Below are 17,883 nucleotides of genomic sequence, written 5' to 3' on the forward strand. Positions count from 1 at the left end.
TACTCTTCCAGAGATAGAAACTTTCTCCGGTCACCTGTCATATGGTGAGAACAACCACTATCAATAATCCACTCATTGGAATTATCAATGCGGGAGACAAGAGCCATCTTGTCTAACACATCTTCTTTGACTGCAACAAACACAATATCTTCATTTTCTTCGTCTTTAGATTCCTCATCTGTGACACCTTCATCAACTGCTACAAAATAGTTTCTCCAGTTTCCTCCATTGAACTTCTTGAACCGTTTTGGTTTGTCCTTGTTAACACCATTAGAACAGTTTACAACAATGTGTCCTATCTGGTTACAAGAAAAGCATTTCAAATGGAGCTTACCTCTGTATTTACCGGTTCCCTTAGGAAGTCTCTTGGCAAGAAGAGCTTCAAATTCCATCAAGATCTCCTCATCATCCATTTCTCTGCTCTATCTTGGTTCACCACTAGTGCTTGCTTCTTTTCCTTTTCTAGATGGTGCAGTAGATGCTCTAAAAGTTGATTCAGTCTTCTAAATACTGCCATCAAAACTATTTAGCTCATAGGTTGTCAACTTTGGAATGATGGAGTCTAGGGATACCTTAGTCTTGTCTATTGACCTCAACTCCTAAATAGAAGCAACCCTTATTGCATAGACCGGTAATAAGGATCTCAAGACTTTGCTAATAACAGTAGAATCATAAATTTTGCCTCCTCCACTCTTGATATCTCCAACAACAGTTTTGATTCTTATTCCATATTGTTGAATGGTCTCTCCTTCAACCATCCGTATGTCTTCAAACTTTCCCCTAAGGCTTTCTTCCTTAGCTTGTTTTACATGCTCATCACCACCATATATATTCTCAAGAGTATCCCATACTTCTTTGGGATTTTCTTTATCTTGAACATCAATAAACTCAATGTCAGATAAGCTATTGATTAGGGCTTCCATGACTTGCCCATTTTCCTAGATCTCTCTGTTTTGCTCATCGGTGAGAGTACCGATAGGAATAACATAAGCATTCTCAACATAGCTCCAGTGTTGAGCACCCATGCTTCTGATGTATATCTTCATTTTGTCCTTCCATATTTTGAATTATCTCTGTTGAACTTTGGAGCTTCCCTCTTCATCATTACAATAGGATCTTTCCCTCAAGCGATTAAGATTACAACACAGAGGACCTAGAGCATGCTCTGATACCAATTGATAACTCAATGATGAATAGTGAGTACCAAACTGGTACTGACAGGGGGGGTGAATCCGTATAGGTACAAAAACTTTCCCTGAACTGGTTTGACTGTAAACAGTGAACTTGACTGGCAATCACTACCACCGGTCATAAATCAGATTACTACTGGTTAAGCACAAAGAGATTATGAAAGATATAAAATGGAAACACTTATCTTTCCACACAACCTACACCCTCATTCCCACATTATCCTTGTGCATAAACATGTAATCTATCATCAGAAATATAATAACATGCTATATCAACATGATTCACCGCTTGATAGAAAACAACAAAGCATCACATGAAAAAGACATCACATATGACACACATATTTTTCACATGGAAACCCAACTGGGAAAAACCATGGTGGGGATGAATACCCACAAGCTATTGTTGAACTCTTTAGAAGTCTGATCTGTTAGGAGCCTAGTCCAGTTAAAGGCTATTACAACAGGTTTTGTTAGGAACCGATCTTGTTAGGGATCACCTAGTTAAGGGATGGCTAGAATACTTGGTTAAGGGTTAAACCCTATTAGAGGTTACCTTGTTAGTGGATTTCATGAACTCAATGGCTTTGAGTCACCCTCTTAAAGGATTTACAACAAGCTAGTTAAAGCTACCCTGTTAAGGGATTTTCCAACTGTTGAAGTGGTTAGAGATCAATAGGTATTACAATGATCTGGTAATAGCACTTAATGCCAATGCAGATCCGCTTTAGTTCCTTCCTTTTGCATACACACTCTATAGGTATCAACCCTCTTATCTGGTCTAGCACGAATCACGTATCTTTGCACTTAGATACACACACAACATTTTCCAACAACTTCAACATGAAACACAACCTTGAACTTATAGCAAACAGATAGGTCAGTAACACAAACCCTAAACCCTAAACATTTAGGTTGAGAAATTCAATCAATTCAATCCTAGCCATTGAACACTTTTCCTTTGAATAGAACGGTCTTGAACAGATCTCAAGACATTCTCCATCGTTCGTTCTTCACCGCTTCATGGAGGCGATAACCCATCATGCGTTCTCCACCATTTGCAGAGGCTTCGCACATTCCCGAGGTAGATAGGATCAATCTCCTTCATGCAAGATCCTTCATGCGCACGAGGCTGACGTGGCAACACGATTTCATCTCCATTACACTGCTAGCTCATCACACAATGCCATCAGTTTGAATAACATAGCCTCAAAACACTTCAACCGAAAACCCTGAGGCTGGGACTACCAACCAATAGTCATACCATATTAAACCTTGATATAAAACCTTCCATATACCGGTTCACTTAGACAAGCGTACCGCTTTGCCTTTTGCACATATACTGGTTCACAACATATTACCGGTTCACTTTGCCAATTGCTTAACTTCAATATACTGGTTCACTCTTCAGCATATTGACAACAATGACAACAGAATATCATCATGTCAACATACTCGATACATATGCCAATAGGAATTTAATATGATTCAATCAGTACAACAAAAAGAGCTTCAAATTCTCTCAAGGTGAGAAATTCATATTATGAAAGATATTATGTATAATTTGATGTTTAAATTTTTTTACAATTTTATTTGTCGATGAATATCTAGAAAATCAAGTTTATTAAGCATTATGTGTACATTTTAGATGGTGGACAGAGTCTAGGTTGGCTAAACTAGAATTTTCTCGCCATCGCCATGTGGAATATTATCTTTGGGTAGCTGGAGGGTGTATTGAACCCAAATATTCTGATTTTAGAATTGGGTTTGCAAAGTTGTATGCATTTGTCACATATTTGGATGATATTTATGATACATATGGAACTTTGGATGAGCTCAAAATATTCACAAAAGCCATTAAAAGGTATTTATTTATTACTATTGGTCAAGTAAGGTGATACAAAGGATTTACCTAAACAAGCTAGTTATTTATCTAGGTACATTACTTTTCATTTTTTTAATTATTTATTTTGGTTAAGGGTCGGAAAATGTAAGTGAATTTAATTTTCCACTTTCTTAAGTGTACTCCAATGCATTTCTCTAGACATTAATGTATAGTGAAAAATTAATTTAATAAATATTCATCAATATATTGAAAATATAGTAATAAATTATATTGTGCTTTATGTAAGGTAGGATTTATCAGCCACAAAGGGACTTCCTGAATTTATGAAAGTGGCATTCAAGGCTTTTGATGAATCTCTAAGGGACATGGTTGAAGAGGCCAAGAAAACTCAAGGCAGAGACACACTTGACTATGAATGCAAAGTTATATGGATTTATAAGTTTGAATTCATTTTAATAATTTAATAGATATATATAATCAATTTTATTGGGCTAAGATATTTATTTTAGTTAATTTTAAAAATGTTGAACCATATCATTACTATTTACATCCAATATATAATACTTTTAAAAATATGAACCCTTGTGAAAAAGTGAAATGAATTGCATATGTGATTTTTAATTGAAAAGGGAATAACATACAAAATAAGCTATATTTAAAATAATTTTCTTGTCAATTCCAGTAATCTATTGATCTATTTTTGTTTCCTTGTCTTTAAAGAGTCTATTTTTACTATCCTTTCTTATATTTATTAATTATTATAAAAAATAGGAATCTATATTGGCCTAGAATTTATTTATTTATATAATGTTTGTAAAACTTTATTGTACATAATATTCACTATGATGGTCTATTTACTTATTACCAAATCTAGAGTTACCTTTAATTTTATTATTCAATATGTCAAAAAATTGTACATAATTTACAAAGTATTTACCCTATATACTGTTTTAGTAGTTACAATAGCTTTTTATAAAAATGAAATTCTTTGGGTCTCATATATTAATCAATTTTTTTTATATATAATAGAAATATTAGAATGGAAAGAAATTGGTAGGTATTCATGACTATTAAAATGTTCAAAATTAAAAGATGTAACTAAAGGAACCCAACCAAAATAAGAAACACAAAACACATTCTATCATTAAGGTAGGATGATATACTAGGATGAGGGAGGGATTCTCTTATTGAAAAACTATCCAAAGGTAAATTTAGCAAAAAGATAATTATAGAGCTCCTATCCATTCTAATGTTCTTTGATTGTTAGTGGCAACACTCCTCCCTAACTAGATAATATATGTACAAAAGAAACCATGACAATGACCTGCATGTACCTTAATTCCCCTCCATAAGAAATAAGCATAGTCCATTCATTAAGAAGGAGGCATCAGGAAGATAATGAAAAGATGTTTTGAGTAGGATAATGATGATAGTACAAAGAACACTCCTTAGGTTCTTGATGAGGTACTAGAAGCACATAACAATTTTAGTGTCAAGTTCATTATCTATTTCTACATCTAAAATAAACATAGGTACAAACACAGATCTACATTGCGAAAAAATCTATAGAATTTCGATTTAAAATAACATAATTTTTAGCAAGATAAATTCAAATACAATATTTAAAGAAATTTTAAATTTTAACAATGTTACTAGGCCATGAGATTGTATCTCACAAAAGAAAAATGTATTATGAAATATATCTTAAATTAAATGAAGGGAAAAATTGTTTGTCCACTTTGAAATATTTTAGAAATTAGGGAAGTCCCAATGTAGTGTTTAAATGACTCCAACATTCAAAAAGATAGAAAGTTTAAGATGATAAAATAATTATTCATAATATTTTACATGAATTAGAAGTCCTAGGTAAAGTAAACATTCCTAAAATGATGATAAATAGTGGGATAAATTTTAAATTAAAAATAAATAAATATGCAAGGCTATTTTAAAAATAGAATTTTATACCTATCACATAAAAGACAAGGAGAAAATACTAAGCACCCTAGAAGGATTAGCCATAATTCCTAGACATAACGTTGAAATTTTATTACCAATATTGCCATACAACTATTAAAATTATTTTTTCTCTCTCTCTCACTACATATAAGATAGATTATAATTATTTTTTTAAAAAGAGTAAATTTTAGGTTCTTGTTTTACCTCTTTAAAGAGACCTAGTATACAAGGTGGAGGTATATTAAATATTTCTTTTGGTATTTTAATTGCACTTTAATATAGTAGTTTTACTTGCAATACCAATATGAATACAATGTTGAAAACTTAAATATTGTATCCATTTCTATTTCTCCATTAAATTTGATATTATATTATATATACTTAATATGGTTAACTTAATAATAATATACTAGTTTTACTAAACATTTTAAAGCAATTTGAATTGGATTTTTTAAAATTTATATGGTTATTTGACTTAATATCTACTTTGTAGGTTGATTTTGTTGGTTTTTCTTGTTAATTTTATTATCATAAAATATTAATATTAACTTGGAATGTTTTTTGAATGTAGTGGGAAGTTTATATAGATGCCTACATGAAAGAAGCAGAGTGGCTTGCTATGGGTTATACGCTATCTTTAGAGGAATATTTAGAGAATGGAAAAGTGAGTGTTGGGTCCCGTGTTGTGACCTTGCAACCTGTGTTAGCATTAGATACACCTCTTTCTGATGAAATTCTCAAAGAAATTGATTATCCATCAAGGTTTGATGAGTTATTATGCTTAACCCTTAGATTAAGAGGTGACACAAGGACTTTTAAGGTATGTTATATATTTGAAGAATGTAACATTCATTGCCTCATGTTTCTTTGTATATGATCAATTAAAATAGATTTAGTTAGCCATAATTTACATCTCACAAAAAAAAAATGTTTATTGTGAATGCTGAGGTGGATCGTGGAGAAGTGGTATCATGTATAACATATTACATGAAAGACCACCCTGGATCCAATGAGGAAGATGCACTGAACTATCTCAATTCTTTAATTGATGAAATAATTAAAGAATTGAATTGGGAATATTTGAAACTAGATAATGTTCCATTAGTTACCAAAGATAATGCATATAATTTATCAAAAGGTCTTCAACTTTTGTACAAAGAAAGAGATGGATTTACTGTCTCTAGCATTGAGACAAATAATCGTATTAGAAAATTTATTATTGAACCAATACCAATATGCTTTTTGAATTGGTTCATATATTTATAAGTGGAATATCATCATGTAATAGAGTCTCCTACTTTCATCAATATTATATATATTGAAAATATATAACTTATCATAATTTGTTATTTTATAGAATAAAAGTCACCATATTTTCTTTGTTAATTTATATCAACTTGTAAGGTTTTCCAAAATATAAATATCTTTGGGTGAATTTTTAAAATTTAATTTCATAATATTTTTATTGTTTGGGACTACAAATAATTACCACTTTTCCTACAACTATAATTAAATGTCACTCCATAATTTTCACTCAAATTGATATAATTTAATAATTACTTATGTTATAAAAATGTTATGCTTCTGCTTCGTCAATGATGGGTGAGTGCCCCCTTCTGCAGGGGGAACAAAATGTTTCAACTTTATATGAAAATGCAGTTTGTAAAAGAAAATATCAAAGTCTAGAATAGGAAAATATTCAAAAATATCTTTGCAGAAAAAAAAAAGGTAGAGAAGGAATTAAAGGACGTGAATGAACTTATCTTTTCTGCTGGGATCAATCTAGAAATTTTCTCAAAGAAGAAGCATTTACAAAGCTACTGGGAAGAATTGTGCTCTAGAGAGGAGTAATAATGCAGACAAAAATCAAGAGAATTATGGCTAAAAGAAGGAGATAAAAATACTAAATTCTTCCAGGCCTCTACAAAGATTAAGCAAGCTACATCTACTATCATTTCTATAAATGCCTCTTCTTTGGGGGAAAAATTAACTAATGAACAAGAAATTAGGGAAGAGGGTGAACTCTTCTATAAAAATCTTCTTGCTCCCTCCCCTCATTTTGTTCCTGAGGAGTCCAGTGTCGACATATTGTTAGACTCCATTCCTTGTCTGATTTCACAACGTGATAATGATTATTTGATGCAACCTTTCTCTCTTGCTGAATTACAATAGGTGGTAATTTTGATAGTTCCTAACAAGTCTCCAGGCCCTGATGGTTTCACCATACTATTCTTTCAAAAGTGTTGGGACATTTTGGGCTTTGATATTTTAATGGCTTTGGAGGAGTCAAGACAAAAAGCTTTTATCCTCAAGAACTTCAATTTAACCCATCTTGCTCTTATCCCCAAATCCAATAACCCTCAATCTTTTGCAGATTTTAGGCCTATCTCCTTATGTAATTTAGTGTACAAGATTTTCACAAAAGCTATCTATCTCCGGTTAAAATCCTCTATACCTAAAGTAATATCTCTTTAAAAAGGAGGTTTTGTTCCTACCAGGGAAACATCAGAAGGTGCACTTGTGGCCCATGAAGTTCTGCACTCAGGTAACTCTTCACAGTCCCCTGCTTTTATAGCTAAATTAGACATGTTGAAAGCATATGATAAAGTATGTTGGTCCTTTCTTTCGAGAGTGCTTAAAAATTTTGTCTTTTCAGATAAGTGGTACAAATGGACCAAAAATTGCCTCTCTGGGGCACATTTTTCAGTTATTGTTAATGGTAATCCTTCTAGTTTTTTTTGAGCTACCCAAGGGGTTTGACGAGGTGACCCACTATCACCTTTTCTATTCATTATCATGGCAGAAGCTTTTAGTAGATTGGTCAATAAGCAGTAGAGTCTGGGTTTCTGGAAGGGGGTATGCATCCCTAATACCTCAATTTCTATCACCCACACTTTATTTGCAGATGATACACTTTTATTTGGTTGTTCCAATATACAAGAAGCAAGGCATATTAAGAAAATATTGGACATATATACTTCTGGATCTGGACATAAAATCAATGCGCAAAAATCTAAACTATTCATATTCAATGCTTCTGAAATGGTGTCTAACAACATTATCCAAACATTGGGCTTTCTAGTGGATTCTCTTCCATCATCATACTTGGGTATCCCTTTTTTTATGGGAGTAGGGAAACCTTCTTTTTGGAATTCTATGATTGACAGATTAAAAAGGAAAATTTCTGTGTGGAAAGCTATATGCTTATCTCTGTCAAGCAGAATCCTTCTTGTCAAAACTATTTTGGCTACAAATCCAAACTACTACATTTCAGTCCTTCAAGCCCTAAAATCTATTATCTCTCACATCGAGAAAATTATTCATAATTTTATTTGGAAAGGTAATCTTTCAGAAGAGAAAAAGATCCCACTTGTGTCTCTCAATAAAATGACTCCAAGCAAATCTACGAGCGGGGTGGCTTTGCACGATCTTTCAAAAAGGAATAAGGCATTTGGAGGAAAGCTAGTTTGGAATTTGTATGAAAAACCACATGATTTGTGGTGTCAAATTATGCAAGAAAAGTATTTAGATACTCCTACCCCTTCACGTATATTTACTATCCTTGATCCTCCATCAGGGTCTGTAGTTTGGAACTTCATGATGAACTCTAGGAATGTGATTACTAGATACTTATCGTGGCAAGTACATAATGGCAAAGAAGTCAACTTTTGGCATGATTCATGGAGTGGTCTCCCCCCTCTTAATCTTGAGGAGTCCCTAGTAGATGTGATCCCTATATTTACTTCTCATTGGGGTTCTCACCTTTATGATTACATAGATGATCTTGAGAAGCCTTCAAATCGTGTCATTTGGAAGAAGCCAGCTCTACTCTCAATCTCCCTGGGTCAAAATATAAAATTTTATTTGATTCTTAAGAACCACATTATCTTTATCTCTAATGGTTTGGACAAATTAATATGGTGCCCTGCGAAGAATGGAAAGTACTCTATCAAGGAAGGGTATAAGGCAATTCATCAAATGTCTGTTCAATCATATTCACAAAAGCCTACAATTTATGTTGGAACAATAGTGTTCTTCCCAAGGTAGGGATGTTTTCTTGGCTTGCTCTACATAAGAGAATACTCACCAGTGAGAGACTTGTTAAATTGAATATTGCACATCCATTTGCTTATGTACTTTGTGGTGAACACAGTGAAATGTTAGATCATCTCCTTTTCCAATATGATTTTGCTCACTATTGTTGGATGTTTGTGCTTGATAAGCTTTCCTTTAGCACCCCTCTTCTAGATAATGTATGGGATTTGGTCCAATCATGGCCAGTCTTATACTCATCCTCTCTTTTTGCATGTATTTGGAAAGTGATCCCATCCATAGTAGTATGGTCACTTTGGTGGGAAAGAAATAAGCGTATTTTTAGAAAGCAAACATCTCCTCTTTTTGATGTTTTCAATTGTATTGAAAAATCAGTATCAGAACTGGTTAATGCTCAAGTTTCAAATTAGTTCAATTCAAATAGGGAATTTACTTCTTGGGATGGTCAAGTTATTAATTGCTGGAAGGCCATCTCTATTCCTGTATCACCTTGTCTTCCGAGAGTGACAACTAGTAAAATTGATAAAAATAAAGTGAATTGGTGTCCTTTGGATTCAATGCATTTCAAACTAAATTTTGATGGCTCCTATAAAGGGAACCCAGGTGATGTAGGGATAGGAGTATGCATAAGGGATCAAACAGGATGTGTTTTAGCTTTGAAAGCTACTTTTATTCGACCGGGAACTAACAACTTTGCAGAGGCATGTGCTTTCCTTGAAGGTATTCTACTAGTAAAAAAACTGAACATCTCATATATACACATTGAAGGTGATTCATCTATTATTATCAACGCTTGCATAAAGAGAAATATCGATAATTGGCAGATAAGATATTTACTTGAACAAGCATGGACACTATTTGATACTTTTACAAACTTCACCATTTCACATGTGTATAGAGAAGGGAACCAGGTTGTAGATCATTTACCAAATATGGGAAGTTCCAAGGAGGAACTTAATATGATGGATCCAAATTGTGATTTTGATTCTTATCCAATTCTTAAGGCAAAATTTTTGGAGGATACGGGTAGAGGATAATATTACATATAGCTATATAGTGGTCTTTTTCATAATGATATAAATTGATATGTGTGATATTATAAGTGCAGGGTCCTATGGTTTTGTTGTATTTGTATATTGTGAAGGGATATTGATTTGAGAAGTGTGTTGGATTGTAAGTTGGATAAATTTATAAGTGAGATAGATTGTGGACTGCTATGTAAATATGCACAACTCTCATGATGTTTTGGATTAGACTGCATCTTGTTCAATACATTCCAGAAAGCATTCGATACTGGGGGATGTTTTATGGCACTCGTTATTCTGGACACTATAAGATATTGTATTATTTGGCATGTTTGAGCTTTAAATCTCACAACCTTTCTATGTATTGTAGAGCTAGGATCAAAGTTTTTCTTACTGGTTCTTTTCTCTGGGAGCTCTTTGAATCAACTTTATATAATAAAATATATTAAGTGGCACTGCCACCTTGGTTTGAAAAAAAAAAGGCTATGCTTGTTTAATGATAAATCTATTTAAATATATAAATCAATTTATATTTCTAAAAAAGGTGAGGAATCAATTACAAGCCTCACCCAGAATAAATGTTTTAGGAAACAAAATGATTAGGAGTTCAAACCTTAAAATAATTTCTACAACCTCAATTGAATAATTTGTTGATAACTAAACCTATCAAAATCATACAAGACTACTAAACAAACAACACTAATGATAATTTAAGATAATGATGATTCATCATCTCAAAATACTCAAGTTTTTCTCTAAGAGTAAGGAAAATAATTTAGAAGTGAGCTCTCCATACTTGAATAAATGTCAACATTGATTAAACCCTTGACATAAAAATGAAACATTTCTTTTTGGTTATGATTTTCTAGAAGTAGCTGGGTAAAAGCACAAAATTGTGTCATGTTTCAGGCTAACTTATCAGCACAAGTGAATTTAAGTAATTTCAACTAAAAGTTAATTTTAGTCAAACATATGGTCTATATAGATTTATTATAGCTAAGTTATAAATGGAACACAAATTTTACAATTGTGTCTACTAAATATATATTTTATACCACTTTGGGTCTAATTACCAAAAAAAATAAAAAATCAACGTCTCAACAACTCCTACTCTTATAAATAATATTTTCTTTGAAATGAAAAAATACCCTTTTATAGATCTATAAGCGAATTTTCTAAAATATATATCTTTTAATATTTTAATTATTTTTTTATGTTTTATATATTTTTTTTATTGAAAGTCGTCAGCACTAAAATATAAGGTTGATTATCTTGTCAAGGAAAAATACCAAAATTTATTTAAAAAATTTGAAAAAAATATGATGCAGTAGAGGAAGGAATCTATGTCAAGGTGATATATTTCTTTTCTAATTTGGATAAATAATTAATAAAAAAGTTGGTGGGAATTGGAAAGAGTTATATTTTAGCACACGCAACTTTTCAAATTTATTGAAAAATATATATTTATAAAAAATAGTAAAAAATATATCCATGCACTAAAGTTTCAAGTTATCAATATACACAAAAAAATTGATGGAAACAAAGTAAAATTTACTAAATAAAGTGTGGTGGCTTGTGTAACTTCAATTTCAGCATTTTATCAGCAACTAAATTATAGTGTTTACTTTATAAAAAACTATTTCAATTTTTGTTTTAAAATTTTGTTAAAATTACAAACATAAAATAGAAAAAAGAATATAAATTTTACTATTTTACATCATTTCAAAATTCAAAAAATATATTTCAATTTCTATTGATTTAGTTTAAAAATTTGAATCAGCATTGACCATTTCCTTTATAAAAGTGTGACACAATTTTGTACTTTTAAAACTCTCACTATTCTTCTTATTTGAAGGATTGGTGAGATATTTGAACCAAATGAAAGGAAATACCAATCTATTTCCTAACTCTTGTGCTAAAGGAAGAATCCTAAACTCCATAATATTTGCCCAAAAAACCCTTAGAGCCACATTTAAGATGAAAATTATCAAAAGAGAATTTATTACCATTATTAGTCTCCTTGATTTCCTTTTTGTTCCCATGTATTCATTCTCAATTAGCTTTGGGACTACAATTTACTTTTTTCTTTAAAAATTTCTAGTTATATATTTGTAAGAATTTGTCTACAACTATTCAACACTTTACTTTTAATTTAAAAATTTCTACCTATATAACTATAAGAATTTGTCTACAAACAATTCATCTTCCTTAAATTCCAAGTATTGAAAGACAAAAAATTCAACCTTAGTGTCACTTGATACATCCAAGTCACCATCACTTTTTCTCCTTAAAGAATATGTAGTGTTTTGAAAACATTATCTATTGATTATCAAATATTATTTTTGCGTATGACTTCTTATACATCCTATATTCAATTAAAAGAAACTATATAATAAACACTCCATATATATAATGTTCTACATTGAATTATCATAAGATAAACTTTAAATATTAGTCTCATAATTAATATCAAAACCTAAAATATTAAGAGATTGCCTATATCAAAAAAGGTTTTCTATAAAATTATAGAACAACAGTTTTAATACATACCATATAGATTTTTTAGAAATATTATAAAAGAAAAAAAAATATTATGTCTATGAAAAAACATAAAAAAGTATTACCCTAAAATTTTTGGAGAGTTTATTATTCCATCATGAAGTTACAGACTTCAAAGGATTGAGCCAGGAAACTATCCAACCACACATAAGAATGTTCCAACTTGAGAAATCAAGAACAACAAGGTTGAAATACAATGCTAGAGATGAACTTACAATGAGTTGCTATAAATTGATGCTCAATCGATATGATATAATGTACAAATGACCTTGCTTATATTGGTAAGTGAGGAGGGAGTAGTTACAACTACCCCATGACACAATTAAATGCATAATGTTGACTCATCTCTATCTAGAATGACACCTAAGATAACTAACTTAAACAATATTAAATGATTGTGTCATGTGACAACTAAGGTATTCTAGAAGTAAATTTAACATGTGTGAATAGGTTCTAACCAATATCTAGCTAGTAACTATCCTTATTCACACAAACACTCCCCTTAAGTGCAACATAAGGAGAAAAATTATTTTGCAAAACTAATTATGAATGTGCAATTTTTATGGATCTTGACAACTAGGCCATGTTAGGTACTCATGCACAACTAATCATGCAACTCGAAAATTTACAAAAAATTGAGATGAAAAGTGATGATGGTGAAGAATTTACAAGTGAAATGAAAGACTTGCATGACCACATGAAAAATAGTCTTGCGGAGAGTACCATCAGGTAAATAAGGGAGTGTAAAGTGGAAAGTTTGGGAGCTTAGCAAATTCGCCACTTGAAAGGGGAAAATCATTGAGCTCAATTTTCACTTAGGGAAACTTTACATGAAAACATGGGTTGAATCCACTAGATCCAATCATAAATGATGCAAGGACTAAATACTAAGTAGATTGGTTGAAATTGGAATGTGGTTGACCCTCTTTTGTAAGTTGCATAAGTCAAGTGCTGAAATTGAAGACAAAATAGGTGGAAACAGTGAGCTACAGATTCAAGACTCATTCGTGCACTTGGATATGAGAAGTTTGAGATAATTTGGAGCTAATCCACAAAATTGGGCAAAATTTGGGGTCACCTCAACTTGGTCCTCCAAACTTTCCGCATGTCAAAAAGGGTTTTTTGTCTGTAAAAATAAAGCTTAATTCTAGAAGTATAGTTGTGCACATCCTTCCTGCACACATAAAGAAAAAGAAAGGGGTTAGGAATAGGGGTTTTCCTAATTCAAACCCTGGTTTGGAATCAACCTTGAATGAAAACTACAAATACTTGAAATAAATGATGGAAAGGTATGCCTTCAGATCTATAATAGATGATTATGATACTTTGCTTATTAGATGTAATCACATAGGTTGTATGAAACAACATGAACATGACAAAATACTAACACACACACATGATTGCAAATGGATGAATGACGAGTATGCAACCATGAGTAATTCTTGATGATGAATGCTTGGATGCTTGAACACTTGAATGCTTGAGATCCAATTTTGCCTTCATGAATGTATGATCCTATATCAAAATTAGAGAGGAAGACCTCCTTATATACTTGCCTATTGTCAAAAGATAGAGGCCATCATAAGGGATTCATTTGCCGCTCAAAATTAAGGTAGGTCCTAGGGACCAAGATAGGTCCCAATTAGGGAGGACCAGGGTGTGGTGCCCTGGTCCTACCCCAGTTTGGGATAGGATCAAAGGGATATGAAATTTTTATGATAAAAATATGAGGTTTGGGTGCATAGAAGAGGTATAAACAAGTCCCGATCAAGCATGGGGATAAAACTAGTAGGGTGAGAGCCCAAAATACGGTCAAAATTATAGAGGATGCAATTTTAGGATGCTAAATTTAGTCCCCACTTTAGCAGGAGTATGGGCTTATACAAATACTCACAGTAAAGTAGAAGAAAGGGAGATAAAGATGAAGAATGCGGAGAAAGATCACAAGGAGTATAAGATATCACTAATTTCGAGGTAGTAAGCCCCCAATCTTAGGATCTTAACTCACTCAAACATATGCAAGGGCACACAAAAAAAGACAAAAATACAAAGACAAATAAATTAATAAAGACAAACAAAGGCAAAGACACAAAGGCACACAAGACCCAAAACAAGACCCCAATTCAACTAGCCAAAGAGACCTCGATATCAAAATATCTCAACAACTAATATCATTCTTAAAAATATGATTTCATGAACACAAATGATCACATAAAAAAGAAAAGAAAGAATCATCCATGAACTATCAATAGAAAAACTATGAGTTCATGAGAGGAAGAAGAAAGATCATTTATACACTCTAGATATATTTATCGAGGTGATCCATTAGAAGAATGATGAGAGAGATCATGGACTACTTGTCCCTAAATGTTTTTATCTAGGTGATCCATGGTGAGATAGGACATGGACAACTCACCCCTAGATGTTTTTATCTAGGTGATCCATGTGGGGAGGAGAGTAAGAATAGTCTATCTGTTTTTAGGTAGTTCCACCCATCTTTGTGCATGTGTGCAAATGATGTCTAGTTTCAAGTATATAGCACCCCGTTTAAGAGTCTTTTCTCTATTTCTTAGTGTGCTTTACCCTGTTTAAGACATGTAATGTAAATACAAATTTTAAGGGGTGATTGTGTGTGTGCAAATGTGTAAATGCCAAGAGGAAGATACATGCTTGGTTTCAAGGCCATCCCATTTAAGACTTTTCTATTTTTGGTGATGTGTTAACCCCATCTAAGACATATATAAAATATTGTATATATTTTTGAGTGGGAAGCATCCCGCTCTAAGAGATTTTACTGTAAATATGAGAATGAACACCCAGTTTAAGACATGCAAAAATGATATGCAAGAGGTATAGTACAATATGGTACAAGGGAGTGGTATGGGTGCCCCCCTCATTAAGATATCAACATAGTTTAATTTTGATATCTTAAGGAAGCTAGAGTCAAGGATACCTTACCTTAAACACTAAGGAGATATCCTTTAGGCAACAATGTCATAAATCCAAGCTAGAGAGGGAATACTCTTCAAGCAAGGATAAGATAGTTGAAAATGAGATATCTTGCAACAAGTGTAAAGGGGATCCTTGGAGGAGAAGAGATCTTTTATCAAAAGATATCTACCTCCAAGAGGATCTATCTTTAACAAACATAACATCTTCTACCAAAAAAAAGGGAAGGAGAACAAGAATTCATACATTTCTCCTATTACTAGGTGAAAGGGATCCTTGATGAAGGATGAAATACTTCTGACCCAATGTGTGGGGTGAAGTTATGATAGATATACATTTCTAAGTGAAGAAGAGGTTGTAGCCAAGAAATTACACCTCTTGTATAAGAGATAATCCTTGAGAAAATAATAAATTCACACAAGGAATGATACCCCATTATGAACAAACACCACTCCACAAAGGAAAAGTAGATCCTTAGAGAGGAGGAGACATCAATCATTTCCCCCCAAGTGTAAGGACAATGAGAAGAATTACACAATCTTTGAATGAGAGATTAAGCATAAGGAAATACATAATAAACTCACATGAAGGAATATCTAATGCAAGAAAAGAGATTAGTATTTGTAAAATGCATGTCAAAAGAAGTGGTAATATTCAAAGAGAGAGAGAGAAAAAAAGAAATATCAAACATATTACCCTAAGGAGGTATTTAATAATAAGAGACATATAACTGGAAGAAAGTATATTCCACACATGAAAAATGAAACCCCTAAATGGAAGAGTGATAGATTAGAAAGAGAGGGAAAAGAGCCATCCTTGCCCCCCAATTAAGAGGACAAGGAGAAGAACTACACATCTTCTAAATAGAGGTTAGTCATAAGAGACATGCCATTTCAAATAAAGAATATATTCTCATAAGGAACACACATGTATTCACATGGAGAATAATCATATGCAAGAAAGGGAATCACATTATTAATTATGCAACTCACAATAAGAGGTAATATCTTCAAAGAGAAAGAGCAAGATAGAAGATGGATCACACATCCTTTCTAAGGAGAGATTATTCATAAAAGGTGTACCATCTCAAGCAAGGAATAGGTCCAAGACAAGAAATAAGTTTGTGCTCACATGAAGCATAATTCCATGCAAGAAAGGGCATCAAGTTATAAATAATACAATCACAAAGAAAATACTTAAAAAATTAGGAAGAGGAGAGAAAGAGGGGAAATCATGTTGCTACCCCAAGATATTTTATTTTGAAGAAGCATCACCTCTAACCAAAAAGAGCCCCCAAATAAGTTAACTTCTTATGTCATAGGGTGAGGAGAAACACAAGGGTGAAAGGAGTGCTAAGGCACTACCTTTTCCCTAGAAAGAGAGCAAGATCTATTGAAAGACATATATGAGAACAATCATATTGTTCTTGGGAAAATTACTTAAGTGATTTACACTTTCCAAGAGAATGAGAATAACAATTATGAAAAAGTCAATGTAAATCACCTTTCTTATGTTTGTAACTATAATTAGTTCTACTTAAAGGAAAAGCAATATTCTTATCATACTTCAATCTCCAAAAGATTCTAGTTGCTAATATTTCTTGATAATTAATAGATGTAGGTTTATTATTTTGAGATTGAGGAAAATAGTTATTATTAGAAGAGGAAGGATTGTCATCCATTATTTTAACTTTACCACTATCGATAAGTCCTTTTATTGAATTTTGAAAATTGGAACAATCATCAGCATGATGATAATGGGTTTGATGAAATGAACAAAAAAGAATTTTTGAAGAAGAATCTCTTTTGTGAGAACTAATGGCTTGTTGTCTTGAAAGATGATTTTTGAAGTCTTGAATACTAAAGAGTTCATCCATAGGAGATTTATTATCCTTCCTAGGCCTTATGTAGTTATTTGTGTAGGAGGGTTTATAGGGACTCAAATTCCTTGTTCAAATTTTCCAAGTCCTTGTCCTCTAAAACCTTATTTTGATATCATGTTGAATCCACTCCTATAAGAATCCTTTAATTGAGAAGGCGGGGGAAAATTATAATAAATTTCTTGAAAGTTTTTAGTGTAAGGATGTTTAAAAGGAATGAAAGGATTAGTAGATGAAGAAGGAATATCTTATGGATGACTTTCCTTTCTTTAATCATGTATGTCCTTTTTGGTAAATTGGGAAGGAAGATCCTTATCACCTAAGGCCTCATCATTGATTAATGTTATATGGGGAGAGAGATCATGAATAAAATGCATGACATCATCTTCTCTACAAATGTTTTAATGTTTAAGATAGGCTCTATGA

This window comes from Cryptomeria japonica, chromosome 7 (genome assembly GCF_030272615.1).
Source record: "Cryptomeria japonica chromosome 7, Sugi_1.0, whole genome shotgun sequence".
NCBI classification, from domain to species: Eukaryota; Viridiplantae; Streptophyta; class Pinopsida; order Cupressales; family Cupressaceae; genus Cryptomeria; species Cryptomeria japonica.